At 41.7% G+C, this 20,744-nt stretch overlaps 10 non-coding genes and 30 pseudogenes across 10 annotated transcripts; all 40 read right to left on the minus strand.

The window, feature by feature from the left end:
• Positions 1-277: 277 nt before the first annotated feature.
• LOC125003157 lies at positions 278-396 on the minus strand. The gene has a single exon (XR_007112024.1). It is a non-coding gene; the product is annotated as a 5S ribosomal RNA (ribosomal RNA).
• A 7,832-nt stretch (positions 397-8,228) lies between these two features.
• Positions 8,229-8,347, minus strand: LOC125002016 (annotated as a pseudogene).
• A 105-nt stretch (positions 8,348-8,452) lies between these two features.
• LOC125001742 lies at positions 8,453-8,571 on the minus strand. The gene has a single exon (XR_007111717.1). It is a non-coding gene; the product is annotated as a 5S ribosomal RNA (ribosomal RNA).
• Positions 8,572-8,672: 101 nt separating this feature from the next.
• On the minus strand, positions 8,673-8,791 carry LOC125001815 (annotated as a pseudogene).
• Positions 8,792-8,892: 101 nt separating this feature from the next.
• Positions 8,893-9,011, minus strand: LOC125001816 (annotated as a pseudogene).
• A 101-nt stretch (positions 9,012-9,112) lies between these two features.
• Positions 9,113-9,231, minus strand: LOC125001678 (annotated as a pseudogene).
• Positions 9,232-9,332: 101 nt separating this feature from the next.
• Positions 9,333-9,451, minus strand: LOC125003306. The gene has a single exon (XR_007112165.1). It is a non-coding gene; the product is annotated as a 5S ribosomal RNA (ribosomal RNA).
• Positions 9,452-9,552: 101 nt separating this feature from the next.
• LOC125001578 lies at positions 9,553-9,671 on the minus strand (annotated as a pseudogene).
• A 321-nt stretch (positions 9,672-9,992) lies between these two features.
• On the minus strand, positions 9,993-10,111 carry LOC125002012 (annotated as a pseudogene).
• Positions 10,112-10,212: 101 nt separating this feature from the next.
• On the minus strand, positions 10,213-10,331 carry LOC125002314 (annotated as a pseudogene).
• Positions 10,332-10,432: 101 nt separating this feature from the next.
• LOC125002998 lies at positions 10,433-10,551 on the minus strand. The gene has a single exon (XR_007111867.1). It is a non-coding gene; the product is annotated as a 5S ribosomal RNA (ribosomal RNA).
• A 101-nt stretch (positions 10,552-10,652) lies between these two features.
• LOC125001404 lies at positions 10,653-10,770 on the minus strand. The gene has a single exon (XR_007111661.1). It is a non-coding gene; the product is annotated as a 5S ribosomal RNA (ribosomal RNA).
• Positions 10,771-10,872: 102 nt separating this feature from the next.
• On the minus strand, positions 10,873-10,990 carry LOC125001339. The gene has a single exon (XR_007111599.1). It is a non-coding gene; the product is annotated as a 5S ribosomal RNA (ribosomal RNA).
• Positions 10,991-11,091: 101 nt separating this feature from the next.
• Positions 11,092-11,209, minus strand: LOC125002230 (annotated as a pseudogene).
• A 312-nt stretch (positions 11,210-11,521) lies between these two features.
• LOC125002225 lies at positions 11,522-11,630 on the minus strand (annotated as a pseudogene).
• A 101-nt stretch (positions 11,631-11,731) lies between these two features.
• LOC125001822 lies at positions 11,732-11,849 on the minus strand (annotated as a pseudogene).
• Positions 11,850-11,949: 100 nt separating this feature from the next.
• LOC125003258 lies at positions 11,950-12,069 on the minus strand. Its single transcript, XR_007112119.1, has one exon. It is a non-coding gene; the product is annotated as a 5S ribosomal RNA (ribosomal RNA).
• A 325-nt stretch (positions 12,070-12,394) lies between these two features.
• On the minus strand, positions 12,395-12,504 carry LOC125002680 (annotated as a pseudogene).
• Positions 12,505-12,603: 99 nt separating this feature from the next.
• LOC125001981 lies at positions 12,604-12,722 on the minus strand (annotated as a pseudogene).
• Positions 12,723-12,823: 101 nt separating this feature from the next.
• LOC125002570 lies at positions 12,824-12,934 on the minus strand (annotated as a pseudogene).
• Positions 12,935-13,035: 101 nt separating this feature from the next.
• On the minus strand, positions 13,036-13,154 carry LOC125002641 (annotated as a pseudogene).
• Positions 13,155-13,255: 101 nt separating this feature from the next.
• On the minus strand, positions 13,256-13,374 carry LOC125002051 (annotated as a pseudogene).
• A 101-nt stretch (positions 13,375-13,475) lies between these two features.
• LOC125002107 lies at positions 13,476-13,593 on the minus strand (annotated as a pseudogene).
• Positions 13,594-13,695: 102 nt separating this feature from the next.
• On the minus strand, positions 13,696-13,812 carry LOC125002829 (annotated as a pseudogene).
• Positions 13,813-13,913: 101 nt separating this feature from the next.
• LOC125001341 lies at positions 13,914-14,032 on the minus strand. The gene has a single exon (XR_007111601.1). It is a non-coding gene; the product is annotated as a 5S ribosomal RNA (ribosomal RNA).
• Positions 14,033-14,133: 101 nt separating this feature from the next.
• Positions 14,134-14,251, minus strand: LOC125001832 (annotated as a pseudogene).
• A 536-nt stretch (positions 14,252-14,787) lies between these two features.
• Positions 14,788-14,907, minus strand: LOC125002049 (annotated as a pseudogene).
• A 104-nt stretch (positions 14,908-15,011) lies between these two features.
• On the minus strand, positions 15,012-15,128 carry LOC125001909 (annotated as a pseudogene).
• Positions 15,129-15,229: 101 nt separating this feature from the next.
• LOC125001478 lies at positions 15,230-15,347 on the minus strand (annotated as a pseudogene).
• Positions 15,348-18,146: 2,799 nt separating this feature from the next.
• LOC125003204 lies at positions 18,147-18,264 on the minus strand. The gene has a single exon (XR_007112068.1). It is a non-coding gene; the product is annotated as a 5S ribosomal RNA (ribosomal RNA).
• Positions 18,265-18,365: 101 nt separating this feature from the next.
• LOC125001802 lies at positions 18,366-18,484 on the minus strand (annotated as a pseudogene).
• A 314-nt stretch (positions 18,485-18,798) lies between these two features.
• On the minus strand, positions 18,799-18,906 carry LOC125002652 (annotated as a pseudogene).
• Positions 18,907-19,007: 101 nt separating this feature from the next.
• LOC125001498 lies at positions 19,008-19,126 on the minus strand (annotated as a pseudogene).
• A 101-nt stretch (positions 19,127-19,227) lies between these two features.
• On the minus strand, positions 19,228-19,346 carry LOC125001329. The gene has a single exon (XR_007111589.1). It is a non-coding gene; the product is annotated as a 5S ribosomal RNA (ribosomal RNA).
• Positions 19,347-19,445: 99 nt separating this feature from the next.
• On the minus strand, positions 19,446-19,563 carry LOC125002405 (annotated as a pseudogene).
• A 101-nt stretch (positions 19,564-19,664) lies between these two features.
• Positions 19,665-19,771, minus strand: LOC125002951 (annotated as a pseudogene).
• A 97-nt stretch (positions 19,772-19,868) lies between these two features.
• On the minus strand, positions 19,869-19,987 carry LOC125002131 (annotated as a pseudogene).
• Positions 19,988-20,087: 100 nt separating this feature from the next.
• LOC125002067 lies at positions 20,088-20,205 on the minus strand (annotated as a pseudogene).
• Positions 20,206-20,304: 99 nt separating this feature from the next.
• Positions 20,305-20,422, minus strand: LOC125002056 (annotated as a pseudogene).
• A 101-nt stretch (positions 20,423-20,523) lies between these two features.
• On the minus strand, positions 20,524-20,641 carry LOC125002497 (annotated as a pseudogene).
• Between the last annotated feature and the right edge of the window lie 103 nt (positions 20,642-20,744).

Below are 20,744 nucleotides of genomic sequence, written 5' to 3' on the forward strand. Positions count from 1 at the left end.
GACAAGCAAACACGGGCGTCTTACGAGGTGGTATGGTGTCAGTCACAAAAGCGGTACATATAAGTGGTCAAAATCAATATTGCATATATTATGATGATGGAAATGTTCCTGTGTCCCCTGATGAAAATGAAAGGCTTACAGGACCTGGGCGTGTTCAGGTTGGTATGGCCGTAAGTAATGTCAAATGTCACTAAAGAAGTATATATAAGTGGTCAAAATGATCATTGCATGTATTTTGATGATGTAAATGTTACCATGTCTCCTGATGAGAATGAAAAGCTTACAGCACCTGGTATTCCCAGGCGGTCTCCCATCCAAGTACTAACCAGGCCCTACACTGCTTAGCTTCCGAGATCAGACGAGATCAGGCGTGTTCAGGGTGGTATGGCCATAAGCAATGGTAACTGTCACAAACGCAGTATATATAAGTGGTCAAAATGATCATTGCATGTATATTGATGATGTAAATGTTACCATGTCTCCTGATGAAAATGAAAGGCTTACAGCACCTAGTATTCCCAGGCGGTCTCCCATCCAAGTACTAACCAGGGGCGAACGTGCTCCTTTGGTTTTGGTTTGTTTTATCATTTTGCATTGTCTGTAAAACCTTCATTTCTCCACGGGGAATAACGTAAAATAGTCCTGCCTTATCTCTAATTCAAGATTCAAGTGATTCAGTACATCTAATGACAACTAACTGGGGTCTTTTTTATTTTCATAGATCACTCTTTTATACATGTCTCATAAAAAGTCCAGCATTAGAGCATAAACACTCAAATATGTTAAGGTTGACTCTTCGGCTATAGTTGTAGTTGTACAACTATTTAACGCTGTACCAGTTCGCAGCATCACAACGTGCTAAACCGGTTAGCCTGTTCCAAGACAAACAGAAAACTTACAGCAATAAAAATGACAACACAACTACAGCCGGTAAAACTGTTCTTAATTGCTTGCCTAGGTAAACAAAGGTTAAATAAAAATAAAATACTAACATACATACAGACACATTCTGACACATTGAAATTGGCCGTTAGCACGTTAACTTAGCCCCGTAGTTAGCTCCCCACTCCACCGTATGCTAACGACCACCCTTTTAACTCCACTGGCCTCGTTTTATTTCGGCGCAGGGTTTAAAAAGTGGGCAACAGAAATTGATGCAAAATACAAGCAATGTTAGGGAAAACCCCTTTTGGGCCAAAATTTCTAAAGACAAAAACTCACAAGCACACGTCCCGGGTACCACCTCAACGTTGGGGTTTGCTGTATTTTCCCGGGGGAAAAACGCAAAAAAAAATAATTTTCCTAATACTTACAAACATTGTTAAAAAGCCACAAGTACGCTGTAATAGGTTTTCCGCTAGACCCATTAAAGTACCTCAGAAGGAAATACGATAAAAAATCCGCCGCACAGATTAAACTACACGTGACACAAAAATATTGATTATACAATGGGATGAGGCTTAAACCAAAAACCCTTTTCACACAGTTATGGGAGCATGTTGGTCCTAAATTCTTGTGTGTTGGGTTTTTTCCCCCACGTACAGACGCCGGGGCGACAAAATGCCGCAAAAAGGAGTAACGTTTTCCTCCATACTATTCCGTGGGATGCCACGCACATACAAAAGAAAAATGGAAACAGGGGGATGACGTCATGGGATGTCCTTTTTCCCTTTTATGATGTCCCCCAAATTTTTTTTTCCTTTGATGATGATTCTTTAAATGTTTTCCTTTGATCATGATGGCATAAAAATCTTTGCCCTTTTTTCTTTTTGAAAGTTTTTTTTTATACAAACCAGGTGGGTCCTTTGATTTCCCGTTAGACTTTCAAAATGAAACTCAGCCCTGTTTTAGGATGGTAAGGCCGGGAAAAAAACAACGGTTTTAATTGTCCCCCAACGCAGTATAAATAAATGGTTTAAAAATCATCAATTTGCATTATTTTTTGAGTAAATGTTTCCATGTCTCCTGATTTAAAATTTAAAGGCTTACAAACACCCAAATATTTCCCCCGGGGGTCTCCCCATCCAAGTACAAAACCCGGCCCCACCCCCTGTAGCTTTCCCAGATCCCGATAGATCAGGGGTGTTCAGATTTGTATGGCCGTAAGCAATGTCAAATGTCACTAAAGCAATTTTAATATTTTAAGTGGTCCCAAAATGTCATGGCATGTATTTTTTATGATGTAAATATTAAACCCTGTCTCCTGATTAAATGAAAAGGGTTACAGCACTTGGGGGATTCCCAGGCGGTCACCCCCTCAAAGTACTAAAACCCGGCCCCACACTGCTTTTGCTTCCGAGATCAGATGAATCAGGCGGGTGGTATGGCCGTAAGCAATGGGAACTGTCACAAACGCAGTATAATTTAAAAATGGTCAAAAATTTATCCCTTGCATGTATTTTTATGATGTAAAGTTACCCCTGTCTCCTGGTGAAAAGGGAAAAGGGTTTCCCGCACCTATTTTTCCCAGGCGGGTTTTCCCATCCAAGTACTTTAACCCCGGCCCAACCCCTGTTTTGCGTCCGAGAATTCCCAAAAAAGATCGGGGTTGTTCCGGTTGGGAAAGGCCGTAACAAGTCAAAGTCACTAAACAGTATATATAAGTGGGTCAAAATCATCATTGCCGGGATTTTTATGATGGGAAAAGTTACCATGTCTCCTGATGAAAAGAAAAACTTATAGCACCTGATATTCCCCGCGGTTTTTCCCCCTTTCCAATTTCTAACCAGGCCCCCTTAGCTTCCCGAGAGCAGTTGAAACAGACGTGTTCAGGGGGTATGAAACCCTAAAAAAATGGAATTGTCACAAACGCAGTATAAAATAAGTGGGCAAAAAGATCATTGCATGATTTTTGATGATGTAAATGTTACCATGTCCCCCTGGGTCAAAATGAAAAGGCTTACAGCAAACCAAATAATTTTCAGGCGGTTTTCCCATTTCCCAAATAAATAACCACGCCCGGGCCCGCTAAACTTCCGAGAAACAGAAAGACACTGGGTGTGTTTTTAGTTGGGTATGCCCCTTTAAACAATTTTTTCAGTCACAAAAAAATTTTATAAAAAGTGGGCAAAATGATCATTGGGATGTATTTTTAAAGATGTAAAAAGTTACCCTTCTCCTGATGAAAATGAAAGCCTTTCACACCTAGTATTTTCCCAGGCGGTCTCCCCCTCCCCAATACAAACCAGGGCCGACCGTGCTTACTTTTCCCAGATCATAAAAGATCAGGCGTGTTCAGGTTGGTATGGGCCCCCTAAGCAATGGTAACTGTCACAAACCCCAGTATAATATAATGGGCAAAATCACATTGCATGTTTTTTTGATGATGTAAATGTTACCCTGCCTCCAGAAGAAAAAAGAAAAGCTTACACAACTGGCCCTTCCCAGGGGGGTTTCCCCCTCCAAGTACAACCTGGGGCCCCACCGTTTTTTAGCTTTCCGAGATCGGGCGTGTTTTAGGTTGGGTTTGGGCCCCTTTTAAACAATGTCAAACATCACGAAAGCAGCATATATTTAAATGGGTCAAATTTATCATTTCATGTATTTTTAGATGAAAAAGTTACCATGTCTCCTGATAAAAAAAAAGCTTAAAAGCACCTGGTATTCCCAGGCGGTTCCCCCCATCCAAGTACTAAACCCGGCCCACACTGCTTGGGTTCCGAGATCAAACGAGATCAGGCGTGTTCAGGGTGGTATGGCCGTAAGCAACGTTAACTTTCACAAACGCAGTATATATAAGTGGTCAAAATCATCATTGCATGTATTTTTGTTTTTGAGCTGAAGCTTCTACAATGATACAGTCTGCCAGGAAGTAGAGTCAGAACATAACAGGTAGATATGAATCAGAGAGAAAAACAAGGTGACCCGGTCCAACCAGGGTTTGGGTGTGATTTGTGTTTAAACTGAACACTGCCTGATAATGGCTTATCGTGAAAGGCCTACTGCACCTTAGCCAAACATCATCACCTATGCGGACGTCGCAGCTGTTTCAGCATGTCAATTTCAGCATATCATTTTCAACTTTTGCCCGTCTGAAAATTGCCGGACGGCTCTTGTTGACTTTGACGCAGACTTTCTAAATGTTTTTTACAGCATTTGGTAACAAATTCAAAGTAGCCCTCTCTGAGGCAAGATTGCACTTTCAGGCAATTTCCCAGACTGCTCCCTACTGAGATATTCAGCTCTTTTGCTGTTTTGTTGGTTGCCATTGATGCTTGTTATTCGGGAAATGTTTTGTAAAACTTTGGACGAAAATCAATGAACCATGCTCTATTCAAGTGTGTTCCTTGTCTTGCTTGCAGTCAATTTGTAACTCTGAGAAGCACTAAAGAATGTACAGATCCACAGAGGCTTGTATAAAACAGACTTTCAGTAAGATCAAAGGCAAAGATTCTATGCCATCATGGCCAAAGGAAAAGATTTGATGAAAGGACAGAATTCTATGACATCATGAAAGAAAACATTCTATGGCACATTCTATGTAAATTTTGTGAGGAGTGCGATAGGAAGAGAGAGTTTTTCGAAAGATTTTCCAAATTTCTTCTGTTTTCTGTGATAATTTTCTTTTCTCTCACCCTGGTTGTGTTTTCATTTAGGTTCCTCGATCAAAGTTTTCATTAACACCTTTCAATCTTGAGTGTCACATAGTGAGATCTATAACACTGCAGTCCAATGGTACTATTGATATGATAATATATGTCGTCAGATTTTGGCATGAGCAACCAAAATCACCACTACCACTCTTCTACCAACTGTATCAGTATTAGTGAAAAATAGTAGTAGATGTAATATTTTTGTACCTTTAACATATTTACTTTTATATAGTTTCTCTCCTTTGGTTTTGGTTTGTTTTATCATTTTGCATTGTCTGTAAAACCTTCATTTCTCCACGGGGAGTAACGTAAAATAGTCCTGCCTTATCTCTAATTCAGATTCAAGTGATTCATACATCTAATGACAACTAACTGGGGTCTTTTTTATTTTCATAGATCACTCTTTTATACATGTCTCATAAAAAGTCCAGCATTAGAGCATAAACACTTAAATAAGAAGGGTGGCTGTTTCGACTATAGTTGTAGTTGTACAACTATTTAACACTGTACCAGATCGCAGCATCACAACGGGCTACCACCTCAGACGTTAGGGTTTGCTGTATTGCCCGAAAGAAACGCAAAAACAGAACTAATTTACATATACTTACATCATTGTGTAGTAAAGCCACAAGTAGCGCGTTAATAGGTTCCAGCTAGACCATTATGTACCTCAGAGGGAAATACGATAAGAATCAGCCGCACATGATTAAACTACACGTGACACAAACATATTGATTATACAATGTGGATGAGGCTTAAACAAACCATTACACACAGTTTATGGGAGCATGTTGGTCTAATTTTTGTGTATTGTTTTCGCGCACGTACAGACGCACGTGCGACTACATGCGCGCACATGGAGTAACGTTACATCCATACGTAGTTCCGTGCATGCTCACGCACATACAAAAGAAACAATGGATGAAACAGGGCGATGACGTCATGGGATGTCTTCCTTTGATGATGTCCTCAATTGTTTTCCTTTGATGATGATGTCATGAAATGTTTTCCTTTGATCATGATGGCATAGAATCTTTGCCTTGATCTTATTGAAAGTTTGTTTTATACAAACCTAGTGGGTCCGTAGATTCTGTTAGACTTTCAAACTGAAAGCAAGCGAGACAAGCAAACACGGCGTCTTACGAGGTGGTAATGGTGTCAGTCACAAAAGCGGTACATATAAGTGGTCAAAATCAATATTGCATGTATTATGATGATGGAAATGTTCCTGTGTCCCCTGATGAAAATGAAAGGCTTACAGGACCTGGGCGTGTTCAGGTTGGTATGGCCGTAAGCAATGTCAAACATCACTAAAGCAGTATATATAAGTGGTCAAAATGATCATTGCATGTATTTTGATGATGTAAATGTTACCATGTCTCCTGATGAAAATGGTAACAAATTCAAAGCCGCCCTCTCTGATTAAAGATTGCACTTTCATGCAATTTCCCAGAGTGCTCCCTCCTGAGATATTCAGCTCTTTTGCTGTTTTGTTGGTTGCCATTGATGCTTGTTATTCGGGAAATGTTTTGTAAAACTTTGGACGAAAATCAATGAACCATGCTCTATTCAAGTGTGTTCCTTGTCTTGCTTGCAGTCAATTTGTAACTCTGAGAAGCACTAAAGAATGTACAGATCCACAGAGGCTTGTATAAAACAAACTTTCAGTAAGATCAAAGGCAAAGATTCTATGCCATCATGGCCAAAGGAAAAGATTTGATGAAAGGACAGAATTCTATGACATCATGAAGGAAAACATTCTATGGCACATTCTATTTAAATTTTGTGAGGAGTGCGCTAGGAAGAGAGTGTGGGAAAGATTTTCCAAATTTCTTCTGTTTTCTGTGATAATTTTCTTTCTCTCACTCTGGTTGTGTTTTCATTTAGGTTCCTCGATCAAAGTTTTCATTAACACCTTTCAATCTTGAGTGTCACATAGTGAGATCTATAACACTGCCGTCCGATGGTACTATTGATATGATAATATATGTTGTCAGATTTTGGCAAGAGCAACCAAAATGACCACTACCACTCTTCTACCAACTGTATCAGTATTATTAATAAATGTAATTATTTTTGTACCTTTAACATATTTACTTTTATATAGTTTTCTCTCCTTTGGTTTTGGTTTGTTTATCATTTTGCATTGTCTGTAAAACCTTCATTCTCCACGGGGAATAACGTAAAATAGTCCTGCCTTATCTCTAATTCAAGATTCAAGTGATTCAGTACATCTAATGACAACTAACTGGGGTCTTTTTTATTTTCATAGATCACTCTTTTATACATGTCTCATAAAAAGTCCCAGCATTAGAGCATAAACACTCAAATATGTTAAGGTTGACTCTTCGGCTATAGTTGTAGTTGTACAACTATTTAACGCTGTACCAGTTGGCAGCATCACAACGTGCTAAACCGGTTAGCCTGTTCCAAGACAAACAGAAAACTTACAGCAATAAAAATGACAACACAACTACAGCCGGTAAAACTGTTCTTAATTGCTTGCCTAGGTAAACAAAGGTTAAATAAAAATAAAATACTAACATACATACAGACACATTCTGACACATTGAAATTGGCCGTTAGCACGTTAACTTAGCCCCGTAGTTAGCTCCCCACGACCTAACGACCACGTTATCTCCACTGGCCTCGTTTTATTTCGGCGTCAGTTCAAATTGTGGACAACAGCAAACTGATGCAAAATACAAGCAATGTTACTAAAACACTTGTCAATATTTCTAATGACAAATCTCGACAGCACATGTCGGCTAACACCTCAGACGTTGGAGTTTGCTGTATTGCCCGAAAGAAACGCAAAAAAGAACTAATTTACATAATACTTACATCATTGTGTAGTAAAGCCACAAGTAGCGCTGTTAATAGGTTCCAGCTAGACCATTATGTACCTCAGAAGGAAATACGATAAAGAATCAGCCGCACATGATTAAACTACACGTGACACAAACATATTGATTATACAATGTGGATGAGGCATAAACAAACCTTTACACACAGTTATGGGAGCATGTTGGTCTAATTCTTGTGTGTTGTTTTCGCGCACGTACAGACGCACGTGCGACTACATGCGCGCACATGGAGTAACGTTACATCCATAACGTAGTTCCGTGCATGCTCACGCACATACAAAAGAAACGATGGATGAAACAGGGCGGTGACGTCATGGGATGTCTTCCTTTGATGATGTCCTCAATTGTTTTCCTTTGATGATGATGTCATGAAATGTTTTCCTTTGATCATGATGGCATAGAATCATTGCCTTTGATCTTATTGAAAGTTTGTTTTATACAAACCTAGGTAGGTCCGTAGATTCTGTTAGACTTTCAAACTGAAAGCAAGCGAGACAAGCAAACACGGGCGTCTTACGAGTGGGTATGGTGTCAGTCACAAAAGCGGTACATATAAGTGGTCAAAATCAATATTGCATGTATTATGATGATGGAAATGTTCCTGTGTCCCCTGATGAAAATGAAAGGCTTACAGGACCTGGGCGTGTTCAGGTTGTATGGCCGTAAGCAATGTCAAACATCACTAAAGCAGTATATATAAGTGGTCAAAATGATCATTGCATGTATTTTGATGATGTAAATGTTACCATGTCTCCTGATGAAAATGAAAAGCTTACAGCACCTGGTATTCCCAGGCGATCTCCCATCCAAGTAGTAACCAGGCCCTACAATACTTAGCTTCCGAGATCAGACGAGATCAGACGTGTTCAGGGTGGTATGGTCGTAAGCGACGTTAACTGTCACAAACGCAGTATATATATATAAGTGGTCAAAATGATCATTGCATGTATTTTGATGATGTAAATGTTACCATGTCTCCTGATGAAAATGAAAAGCTTACAGCACCTGGTACTCCCAGGCGGTCTCCCATCCAAGTACTAACCAGGCCCGACACTGCTTGGCTTCCGAGATCAAACGAGATCAGGTGTGTTCAGGGTGGTATGGCCGTAAGCAACATTAACTCTCACAAACGCAGTATATATAAGTGGTCAAAATCATCATTGCATGTATTTGATGATGTAAATGTTACCATGTCTCCTGATGAGAATGAAAAAGCTTACAGCACCTAGTATTCCCAGGCGGTCTCCCATCCAAGTACTAACCAGGCCCGACCATGCTGAGCTTCCGAGATCAGACGAGATCGGGCTTGTTCAGGTTGGTATGGCCGTAAGGAATGTCAAATGTCACTAAAGCAGTATAAATAAGTGATCAAAAGGATCATTGCATGTATTTTGATGATGTAAATGTTACCATGTCTCCTGATGAGAATGAAAAGCTTACAGCACCTAGTATTCCCAGGCGGTCTCCCATCCAAGTACTAACCAGGCCCGACCATGCTGAGCTTCCGAGATCAGACGAGATCGGGCTTGTTCAGGTTGGTATGGCCGTAAGGAATGTCAAATGTCACTAAAGCAGTATAAATAAGTGATCAAAAGGATCATTGCATGTATTTTGATGATGTAAATGTTACCATGTCTCCTGATGAAAATGAAAGGCTTACAGCATCTAGTATTTACAGGCGGTCTCCCATCCAAGTACTAACCAGGCCCGACACTGCTTAACTTCGGAGATCAAATGAGATCAGGCGTTTTCAGGGTGGTATGGCCGTAAGTAACGTTAAATGTCACAAACGCAGTATATATAAGTTGTCAAAATCATCATTGCATGTATTTTGATGATGTAAATGTTACCATGTCTCCTGATGAGAATGAAAAGCTTACAGCACCTGGTATTCCCAGGCGGTCTCCCATCCAAGTACTAATCAGTCCCGACCATGCTTCGCTTCCGAGATCAGACGAGATCGGGCGTGTTCAGGTTGGTATGGCCGTAAGCAATGTCAAATGTCACTAAAGCACTATATATAAGTGGTCAAAATGATCATTGCATGTATTTTGATGATGTAAATGTTACCATGTCTCCTGATGAAAATGAAAGGCTTACAGCACTTGGTATTCCCAGGCGGTCTCCCATCCAAGTACTAACCAGGCCCTACACTGCTTAGCTTCCGAGATCAGACGAGATCAGGCGTGTTCATGGTGGTATGTCCGTATGCAACGTTAACTGTCACAAACGCAGTATATATAAGTGGTCAAAATCATCATTGCATGTATTTTGATGATGTAAAATGTTACCATGTCTCCTGATAAAAAAGAAAAGCTTACAGCACCTGGTATTCCCATTCGGTCTCCCACCCAAGTACTAACCAGCCCCACCGTGGCTTAGCTTCCGGGATCAGACAGATCGGGCGTGCTCAGGTTGTATGGGCCGTAAGCAATGTCAAATGTTACTAAAGCATTATATTTAAGTGGTCAAAATGATCATTGCATGTATTTTGATGATGTAAATGTTACCATGTCTCCTGATGAGAATGAAAAGCTTACAGCACCTGGTATTCCCAGGCGGTCTCCCATCCAAGTACTAACCAGGCCCTACACTGTTTAGCTTGGGAGATCAGACAAGATCAGGCGTGTTCAGGATGTTATGGCCGTAAGCAATGGTGTCTGTCACAAATGCAGTATATATAAGTGGTCAAAATCATCATTGCATGTATTTTGATGATGTAAATGTTACCATGTCTCCTGATGAAAATGAAAGGTTTACAGGATCTAGTATTTACAAGCGGTCTCCCATCCAAGTACTAACCAGGCCCGACACTGCTTAACTTCGGAGATCAAATGAGATCAGGCGTTTTCAGGGTGGTATGGCCGTAAGTAACGTTAACTGTCACAAACGCAGTATATATAAGTGGTCAAAATCATCATTGCATGTATTTTGATGATGTAAATGTTACCATGTCTCCTGATTTGAATGAAAAGCTTACAGCACCTGGTATTCCCAGGCTGTCTCCCATCCAAGTACTAACCAGGCCCTACACTGCTTAGCTTCCGAGATCAGACGAGATCAGGCGTGTTCAGGGTGGTATGGCCGTAAGCAATGGTAACTTTCACAAACGCAGTATATATAAGTGGTCAAAATCATCATTGCATGTATTTTGATGATGTAAATATTACCATGTCTCCTGATGAAAATGAAAAGCTTACAGCACCTGGTATTCCCAGGCGGTCTCCCATCCAAGTACTAACCAGGCCCAACCGCGCTTAGCTTCCGAGTTCAGACAAGATCGGGCGTGTTCAGGTTGGTATGCCGTAAGCAATGTCAAATGTCACTAAAGCCAGTATATATAAGTGATCAAAATGATCATTGCATGTATTTTGATGATGTAAATGTTACCATGTCTCCTGATGAGAATGAAAAGCTTACAGCACCTGGTATTCCCAGGCGGTCTCCCATCCAAGTACTAACCAGGCCCTACACTGCTAGCTTCCGAGATCAGACGAGATCAGGCGTGTTCAGGGTGGTTTGGCCGTAAGCGATGGTAACTGTCACAAACGCAGAATATATAAGTGGTCAAAATCATCATTGCATGTATTTTGATGATGTAAATGTTACCATGTCTCCTGATGAAAATGAAAGGCTTACAGCATCTAGTATTCCCAGGCGGTCTGCCATCCAAGTACTAACCAGGCCCGACACTGCTTACTTCCGAGATCAGACGAGATCGGGCTTGTTCAGGTTGGTATGGCCGTAAGCAATGTCAAATGTCACTAAAGCAGTATATATAAGTGATCAAAATCATCATTGCATATATTTTGATGATGTAAATGTTACCATGTCTCCTGATGAGAATGAAAAGCTAACAGCACCTGATATTCCCAGGCGGTTTCCCATCCAAGTACTAACCAGGCCCTTAGCTTCCGAAGCAGATGAGATCCACGCGTGTTCAGGGTGGTATGACCGTAAGCAATGGTAACTGTCACAAACGCAGTATATTTAATGGTCAAAATGATCATTGCATGTATTTTGATGATGTAAATGTTACCATGTCTCCTGATGAGAATGAAAAGCTTACAGCACCTGGTATTCCCAGGTGGTCTCCTATCCAAGTACTAACCAGGTCCGACCATGCTTAGCTTCCGAGATCAGGCATGTTCAGGGTGGTATGGCCGTAAGCAACTTTAGCTGTCACAAACGCAGTATATATAAGTGGTCAAAATCATCATTGCATGTATTTTGATGATGTAAATGTTACCATGTCTCCTGATGAGAATGAAAAGGCTACAGCACCTGGTATTCCCAGGCGGTCTCCCATCCAAGTACTAACCAGGCCCGACCATGCTTAGCTTCCGAGATCAGACGAGATCAGGGGTGTTCAGTTGGTATGGCCGTAAGCAATGTCAAATGTCACTAAAGCAGTATATATAAGTGGTCAAAATGATCATTGCATGTATTTTGTTGATGTAAATGTTACCATGTCTACTGATGAAAATGAAGGCTTACAGCACCTGGTATTCCCAGGCGGTCCTCCCATCCAAGTACTAACCAGGCCCGACCATGCTTAGCTTCCGAGATCAGACGAGATCAGGCGTGTTCAAGTTGGTATGGCCGTAAGCAATGTCAAATGTCACTAATCAGTATATATAAGTGGTCAAAATGATCATTGCATGTATTTTTGATGACGTAAATGTTACCATGTCTCCCTGATGAGAATGAAAAGCTTACAGCACCTGGTATTGCCAGGCGGTCCTCCCATCCAAGTACCAACCCAGGCCCGACGCTGCTTAGCTTCCGAGATCAGGCGTGTTTCAGGCGTGTTCAGGGTGGTATGGGCCGTAATCAACATCAAATGTCACAAACGCAGTATATATAAGAGGTCAAATTCATCATTGCATGTATTTGTTGATGTAAATGTTACCATGTCTACTGATGAAAATGAAAGGCTTACAGCACCTAGTATTTCCCAGGCGGTCTCCCATCCAAGTACTAAATAGGCCCGACCGTGCTTAGCTTCCGAGATCAGACGTGTTCAGGTAGGTATGGCCGTAAGCAATGTCAAATGTCACTAAATCAGTATATATAAGTGCTCAAAATCATCATTGCATGTTTTGATGATGTAAATGTTACCATGTCTCCTGATGAAAATGAAAAGCTTACAGCACCGGGTATTCCTAGGCGGTCTCCCATCCAAGTACTAACCAGGCCCTACCATGCTTAGCTTCCGTGATCAGACGAGATCAGGCGTGTTCAGTATGTTATGGCCGTAAGCAATGGTGACTGTCACAAACGCAGTATATATAAGTGGTCAAAATGATCATTGCATGTATTTTGATGATGTAAATGTTACCATGTCTCCTGATGAAAATGAAAGGCTTACAGCACCTAGTATTCCCAGGCGGTCTCCCATCCAAGTACTAACCAGGCCCAAAGCTTCCGAGATCAGATGAGATCAGGCGTGTTCAGGGTGGTATGGCCGTAAGCAATGGTAACTGTCACAAACGCAGTATATTTAAGTGGTCAAAATGATCTTGCATGTATTTTGATGATGTAAATGTTTACCATGTCTCCTGATGAAAATGAAAAGCTTACAGCAACCTGGTATTTCCAGGCGGTCTCCCATCCAAGTACTAAGCAGCCCGACGCTGCATAGCTTCCGAGATCAGACAAGATCAGGCGTGTTCAGGGTGGTATGGCCGTAATCAACTTCAAATGTAACTAAAGCAGTATATATAAGTGGTCAAAATGATCATTGCATGTATTTTGATGATTTAAATGTTACCATGTCTCCTGATGAGAATGAAAAGCTTACAGCACCTGGTATTCCGAGGCGGTCTCCAAGCCAAGTACTAACCAGGCCCGACACTGCTTGGCTTCCGAGATCAGATAAGATCGGGCGTGTTCAGGTTAGTATGGCCGTAAGCAATGTCAAATGTCACTAAAGCATTATATATAAGTGGTCAAAATGATCATTGCATGTATTTTGATGATGTAAATATTACCATGTCTCCTGATGAAAATGAAAAGCTTACAGCACCTGGTATTCCCAGGCGGTCTCCCATCCAAGTACTAACCAGGCCCTACACTGTTAGCTTCCGAGATCAGACAAGATCAGGCGTGTTCAGGATGTTATGGCCGTTAGCAATGGTGACTGTCACAAACGCAGTATATATAAAGTGGTCAAAATCATCATTGCATGTATTTTGATGATGTAAATGTTACCATGTCTCCTGATGAAAATGAAAGGCTTACAGCATCTAGTATTTACAGGCGGTCTCCCATCCAAGTACTAACCAGGCCGACACTGCTTAATTTCGGAGATCAAATGAGATCAGGCGTTTCAGGGTGGTATGGCCGTAAGTAACGTTAACTGTCACAAACGCAGTATATATAAGTTGTCAAAATCATCATTGCATGTATTTTGATGATGTAAATGTTACTATGTCTCCTGATGAGAATGAAAAGCTTACAGCACCTGGTATTCCGAGGTGGTCTCCCATCCAAGTACTAACCAGGCCCTACACTGCTTAGCTTCCGAGATCAGACGAGATCAGGCGTGTTCAGGGTGGTATGGCCGTAAGCAATGGTAACTGTCAAAAACGCAGTATATATAAGTGGTCAAAATCATCATTGCATGTATTTTGATGATGTAAATGTTACCATGTCTCCTGATGAAAATGAAAAGATTACAGCACCTGGTATTCCCAGGCGGTCCCCATCCAAGTACTAACCAGGCCCGACCGCGCTTAGCTTCCGAGAGCAGACAAGATCGGGTGTGTTCAGGTTGGTATGGCCGTAAGCAATGTCAAATGTCACTAAAGCAGTATATATAAGGAATCAAAATGATCATTGCATGTATTTTGATGATGTAAATGTTACCATGTCTCCTGATGAGAATGAAAAGCTAACAGCACCTGATATTCCCAGGTGGTTTCCCATCCAAGTACTAACCAGGCCCTTAGCTTCCGAGAGCAGATGAGATCACGCGTGTTCAGGGTGGTATGGCCGTAAGCAATGTCAAATGTCACTAAAGCAGTATATATAAGTGGTCAAAATGATCATTGCATGTATTTTGATGATGTAAATGTTACCATGTCTCCTGATGAGAATGAAAAGCTTACAGCACCTGGTATTCCCGGGCAGCCTCCCATTCAAGTACTAACACACGCCCGACCCTGCTAAACTTCCGAGATCAGATGACAACTGGGTGTGTTCAGTGTGGTATGCCCTTAAGCCATTTTGTCAGTCACAAAAGCAGTATATATAAGTGGTCAAAATGATCATTGCATGTATATTGATGATTGTAAATGTTACCATGTCTCCTGATGAAAATGAAAGGCTTACAGCACCTAGTATGCCCAGGCGGTCTCCCATCGAAGTACTAACCAGCGCCCGACCGTGTTTAGCTTCCGAGATCAGATGAGATCGGGCGTGTTCAGATTGGTATGGCCGTAAGCAATGTCAAATGTCACTAAAGCAATATATATATAAGTGGTCAAAATGATCATTGCATGTATTTTGATGATGTAAATATTACCATGTCTCCTGATGAGAATGAAAAAGCTTACAGCACCTGGTATTCCCAGGCGTCTCCCATCCAAGTACTAACCAGGCCCGACCGTGCTTAGCTTCCGAGATCAGACGAGATCAGGCGTGTCAGGTTGGTATGGCCGTAAGCAATGTCAAATGTCACTAAAGCAGTATATATAAGTGGTCAAAATGATCATTGCATGTATTTTGATGATGTAAATGTTACCATGTCTCCTGATGAGAATGAAAAGCTTACAGCACCTGGTATCCCCAGGCGGTCTCCCATCCAAGTACTAACCAGGCCCTACACTGCTTAGCTTCCGAGATCAGACGAGATCAGGCTATTCAGGGTGGTATGGCCGTAAGCAATGGTAACTGTCACAAACGCAGTATATATAAGTGTCAAATGATCATTGCATGTTTTGTGAGTAATGTTACCATGTCTCTGATGAAAATGAAAGGCTACAGCATCTAGTATTCCCAGGCGTCTGCCATCCAAGTACTAACCGCCACATGCTTCTTCCGAGATCAGACGAGATCGGCTTGTTCAGGTTGGTATGCCGTAAGCAAGTCAAATTCACTAAGCGTTTATAAGTGATCAAAATCATCATTGCATGTATTTGATGATGTAAATGTTACCATGTTCCCTGATGAATGAAAAGCAACAGCAACTGATATTCCCAGGCGTTTCCCATCCAATACTAACCAGGCCCTTGCTTCCGAGAGCAATGAGATCCGCTGTTCGGGTGGTATACCTTAAGCAATGGTAACTGTCACAAACGCAGTATATAAGTATCAAATGTCATTGCTGTAATTTGATGATTAAATGTTACCATGTCCCTGATGAGATAAAAGCTTACAGCACCTGGTATTCCCAGTGGTCTCCATCCAAGTACTAACCAGGTCCGACATGCTTAGCTTCGGATCAGGCATGTTCAGGTGTTGCCGAAGCAACTTTAGCTGTCACAAGCAGTATATATAAGGGTCAAAATCATCATTGCATGTATTTTGATGATGAAATGTTCCATGTCTCTGATGAAATGAAAGGCTAACACACCTGATTCCAGGCGTCTCCATCCAGTCTACAGCCGACATGCTTAGTTCCGAGATCAACGAGATCACCGTGTTCAGTTGGTATGGCCGTAAGCATGTCAAATGTCACTAAAGCAGTATATATAAGTGGTCCAAATGATCATTGCATGTATTGTTGATGTATGTTACCATGTCTACTGATGAAAATGAAAGCTACACACCTGGTATTCCAGGCGTCCTCCCATCCAAGTACTAACCAGCCGACCATGCTTAGTTCCGAGATCAGACGAGATCAGGCGTGTCAAGTTGTATGCCGTAGCAATGTCAATGTCACTAAATCAGTATATTAAGTGGTCAAAATGATCATTGCATGTATTTGTGACGTAAATGTTACTGTCTCCTGATGAGAATGAAATTCAGCACCTGTATTGCAGGCGGTCCCATCCAAGTCCAACAGGCCCGACGTGCTTAGCTTCCGGATCAGGTATTCAGGCGTGTTCAGGGTGGTATGGCAGTAATCAACATCAAATGTCAACAACGCGTATATAAAGAGGTCAAATTCATCATTGCATGTATTTGTTGATGTAAATGTTACCATGCTACTGATGAAAATGAAAGGCTTCGCACTAGTATTCCAGGCGGTCTCCATCCAAGTACTAATAGCCGACCGTGCTTAGCTTCGAGATCAGACGTGTTCAGTAGGTATGGCCGTAAGCAATGTCAAATGTCACAAATCGTATATATAATGCTTCAAAATCACAGCATGTTTTTGATGATAAATGTTACCATGTCTCCTGATGAAATGAACTTACAGCACCGGGTATTCTAGGCGTCTCCCATCCAAGTACTAACCAGGCCCTACCATGCTTAGCTTCGAGATCAGACGAGATCAGCGTGTTCATATGTAAGGCCGTAAGCAATGGTGACGTCACAAACGCAGTATATATAAGTTCAAAATGATCATTGCATGTATTTTGTGATGTAAATGTTACCATGTCTCCTGATGGAATGAAAGCTACAGCACCTGGTATTCCCTGCGTCTCCCATCAAGTACTAACAGACGAACCATGCTATTCGAATCAAAGAAGCTATTCATTATCGTAACAATGTAATGTCACTAAAGCAGTATTAAAGTCAAAATATCTTCAGATACTTGATTAAATTTTAATTTACTATGAAAATTTAAAGTTACGCACCTTATAACGTCTCATTAAGTAACCAGGCCCGACATCTTGCTTCCGAGATCAACGAGATCGGCGTGTTCAGTGGTATGCCGTAGCAATGCAATTCACTAATCATATTATAGTGGTCAAATGTCATTGCATGTATTTTGATGAGTAATGTTACCATGTCTCTGATGTATGAAAGCTTACAGCACCTGGTATTGCCAGCGTCTCCTCCAAGTACACAGCCCGACCTGCTTAGCTTCGAGATCACGTGTCAGCGTGTTCAGTGGTATGGCCGTAACAATCATTGTCACTAAACAGTATATATAAGGTCAATTATCATTGCATGTATTTGTGATGTAAATGTACCATGTCTCTGATGAATGAAAGGCTTACAGCACCTGTATTCCAGGCGGTCTCCCACAAGTACTAAAAGGCCCGACCGTTTAGCTCCGAGATCAGACGTGTTAGGTAGGTATGCGAAGCAAGTCAAGTCACTAAGCAGTATATATAAGTGTCAAATCATCATTGCATGTTTTGAGATGTAAATTTTCCATGTCTCTGATGAAAATGAAGCTTACAGCACCGGTATTCCAGGCGGTCTCCCATCCAAGTACTAAAGCCCACCGCTTGCTTCCGGTAGCAGTACGTGTTCAGTAGTATGGCGTAAGCAATGGTAGTCACAAGCGTATATATAAGTGGTCAAAATATCATTGCATGTATTTGATGATGTAAATGTTACCAATGTCCTGATGAAAATGAAAGGCTTACAGCACCTAGTATCCCAGGCGTCTCCCATCCAATACTAACCAGGCCCAAAGCTTCCGAATCAGAGAATCAGGCGTGTTCAGTTTGTATGGCCGTAAGCAATGGTAACTGTCACAAAGCAGTATATTAAGTGATCAAAATGATCATTGCATGTATTTTGATGATGTAAATGTTACCATGTCTCCTGATGAGAAATGAAAAGCTTACAGCACCTGGTATTCCCAGGCGGTCTCCCATCCAAGTACTAACCAGGCCCTACACTGCTTAGCTTCCGAGATCAGACGAGATCAGGCGTGTTCAGGTGGTTTGGCCGTAAGCGATGGTAACTGTCACAAACGCAGAATATATAAGTGGTCAAAATCATCATTGCATGTATTTTGATGATGTAAATGTTACCATGTCTCCTGATGAAAATGAAAGGCTTACAGCATCTAGTATTCCCAGGCGGTCTGCCATCCAAGTACTAACCAGGCCCGACACTGCTTAGCTTCCGAGATCAGACGAGATCGGGCTTGTTCAGGTTGGTATGGCCGTAAGCAATGTCAAATGTCACTAAAGCAGTATATATATAAGTGATCAAAATCATCATTGCATGTATTTTGATGATGTAAATGTATACCATGTCTCCTGATGAGAATGAAAGCTAACAGCACCTGATATTCCCAGGCGGTTCCCATCCAAGTACTAACCAGGCCCTTAGCTTCCGAGAGCAGATGAGATCACGCGTGTTCAGGGTGGTATGACCGTAAGCAATGGTAACTGTCACAAACGCAGTATATATAAGTGATCAAAATGATCATTGCATGTAATTTGATGATGTAAATGTTACCATGTCTCCTGATGAGAATGAAAAGCTTACAGCACCTGGTATTCCCAGGTGGTCTCCTATCCAAGTACTAACCAGGCCGACCATGCTTAGCTTCCGAGATCAGGCATGTTCAGGGTGGTATGGCCGTAAGCAACTTTAGCTGTCACAAACGCAGTATATATAAGTGGTCAAAATCATCATTGCATGTATTTTGATGATGTAAATGTTACCATGTCTCCTGATGAGAATGAAAAGGCTACAGCACCTGGTATTCCCAGGCGGTCTCCCATCCAAGTACTAACCAGGCCCGACCATGCTTAGCTTCCGAGATCAGACGAGATCACGCGTGTTCAGGTTGGTATGGCCGTAAGCAATGTCAAATGTCACTAAAGCAGTATATATAAGTGGTCAAAATGATCATTGCATGTATTTTGTTGATGTAAATGTTACCATGTCTACTGATGAAAATGAAAGGCTTACAGCACCTGGTATTCCCAGGCGGTCTCCCATCCAAGTACTAACCAGGCCCGACCATGCTTAGCTTCCGAGATCAGACGAGATCAGGCGTGTTCAAGTTGGTATGGCCGTAAGCAATGTCAAATGTCACTAATCAGTATATATAGTGGTCAAAATGATCATTGCATGTATTTTGATGACGTAAATGTTACCATGTCTCCTGATGAGAATGAAAAGCTTACAGCACCTGGTATTGCCAGGCGGTCTCCCATCCAAGTACAACCAGGCCCGAAGCTGCTTAGCTTCCGAGATCAGGCGTGTTCAGGCGTGTTCAGGGTGGTATGGCCGTAATCTACATCAAATGTCACAAACGCAGTATATATCAGAGGTCAAATTCATCATTGCATGTATTTTGTTGATGTAAATGTTACCATGTCTACTGATGAAAATGAAAGGCTTACAGCACCTAGTATTCCCAGGCGGTCTCCCATCCAAGTACTAAATAGGCCCGACCGTGCTTAGCTTCGAGATCAGACGTGTTCAGGTGGTATGGCCGTAAGCAATGTCAAATGTCACTAAATCAGTATATATAAGTGCTCAAAATCATCATTGCATGTTTTGATGATGTAAATGTTACCATGTCTCCTGATGAAATGAAAAGCTACAGCACCGGGTATTCCTAGGCGGTCTCCCATCCAAGTACTAACCAGGCCCTACCATGCTTAGCTTCCGAGATCAGACGAGATCAGGCGTGTTCAGTATGTTATGGCCGTAAGCAATGTCAAATGTCACTAAAGCAGTATATATAAGTGGTCAAAATGATCATTGCATGTATTTTGATGATGTAAATGTTACCATGTCTCCTGATGAGAATGAAAAGCTACAGCACCTGGTATTCCCTGGCGGTCTCCCATCCAAGTACTAACCAGGCCCGACCATGCTTACTTCCGAGATCAGACGAGATCAGGCGTGTTCAGGTTGGTATGGCCGTAAGCAATGTCAATGTCACTAAAGCATATATATAAGTGGTCAAAATGATCATTGCATGTATTTTGTTGATGTAAATGTTACCATGTCTACTGATGAAAATGAAAGGCTTACAGCACCTGGTATCCCAGGCGGTCTCCATCCAAGTACTAACCAGGCCCGACCATGCTTAGCTTCCGAGATCAGACGAGATCAGGCGGTGTTCAAGTTGGTATGGCCGTAAGCAATGTCAAATGTCACTAAATCAGTATATATAAGTGGTCAAAATGATCATTGCATGTATTTTGATGACGTAAATGTTACCATGTCTCCTGATGAGAATGAAAAGCTTACAGCACCTGGTATTGCCAGGCGGTCTCCCATCCAAGTACCAACCAGGCCCGACGCTGCTTAGCTTCCGAGATCAGGCGTGTTCAGGCGTGTTCAGGTGGTATGGCCGTAATCAACATCAAATGTCACAAAGCAGTATATATAAGAGGTCAAATTCATCATTGCATGTATTTTGTTGATGTAAATGTTACCATGTCTACTGATGAAATGAAAGGCT

This window comes from Mugil cephalus, chromosome 23, assembly GCF_022458985.1.
Source record: "Mugil cephalus isolate CIBA_MC_2020 chromosome 23, CIBA_Mcephalus_1.1, whole genome shotgun sequence".
NCBI classification, from domain to species: domain Eukaryota; kingdom Metazoa; phylum Chordata; class Actinopteri; order Mugiliformes; family Mugilidae; genus Mugil; species Mugil cephalus.